Source organism: Cynara cardunculus, unplaced genomic scaffold, assembly GCF_001531365.2.
Source record: "Cynara cardunculus var. scolymus isolate 2C unplaced genomic scaffold, CcrdV1 Un_Scaffold_8863, whole genome shotgun sequence".
NCBI classification, from domain to species: Eukaryota; Viridiplantae; Streptophyta; class Magnoliopsida; order Asterales; family Asteraceae; genus Cynara; species Cynara cardunculus.
The window spans coordinates 10,582-11,630 of NW_020204516.1; positions in this window are offsets into that span (position 1 = coordinate 10,582).

The window sequence follows — 1,049 nt, forward strand, 5'->3', positions numbered from 1 at the left end:
CTGTCATACAATTTTTTTCATCGATAGTCTGTAATTGGAACCATAACTCTTATTTATTCAAATTGTATTAATATGTAAAGACCAAGTGTAACTTATATCATCGTTAAATCTTATCTTATAAAACCAATGAAATTTCAAAATCGTTAAAATTAATGGCTCCTACCACATCCTGCAAAATAGACAACTAGTATAATATAATATGTAAGTAATTAATTGTTTGTTATGAATGCCAATAAGGAGGATAAGGGTGGGTAAACCTCTTGTCCAATAAAAAGAAAGTATGGGAAAACAAATTGTGTTGCAATTATAAAATATTATCCGATAAAATATAAAAAATGATTAAAAATAAGAAACGACCCTTTTAATTCTCAAATGCGTTCCATTCTCCATTGTTTTATATCCATCAATCGTATTTTAATATGTTATTTTTATGAGTCACATGAAACACGATTTTTATATATATGTATTATCAATGGTATAAAGTATTAAATTGAATAACATTACAAATAAAGAAATATGTAACAAAAACTCATATTAATTAATCTAACTGAAAATACACCTCACAATTACAAATTTAATTAAATGCTTTACCCACATTTAATTATTTATTAAAAGTAAATGCATTGAACAACACATGAAAAAATAAAAAGTGATGGACAAAGACAACTAGTATAAAATGTACAATTAAAATACATGAATCTAATAATGAAGCAGCAGAGACACACATAATTGAAACATTTCATCTTCTCGATATATGCATAATGATTCAAAATTTGCTTTTTCATACATATATATATATATATATATATACTAGAAACGTACTCGCGCAATGCAGCGAGATACATCGTGCTTTTAATATTTCATTTTATTATTTATCTCAGTCGATGTTATAATATGGCTTTATGTGATTTTGAGGAAGCGATGATGTTTTTATTTTTGAATAAAATATATGTTTGACGATATCATAAAAATTTGACAAAAAAATATCGATATTAGTATCAAATTAACTATTTGAAATTCCTCATTTTTTGTGTAATTTTTAATCCAAT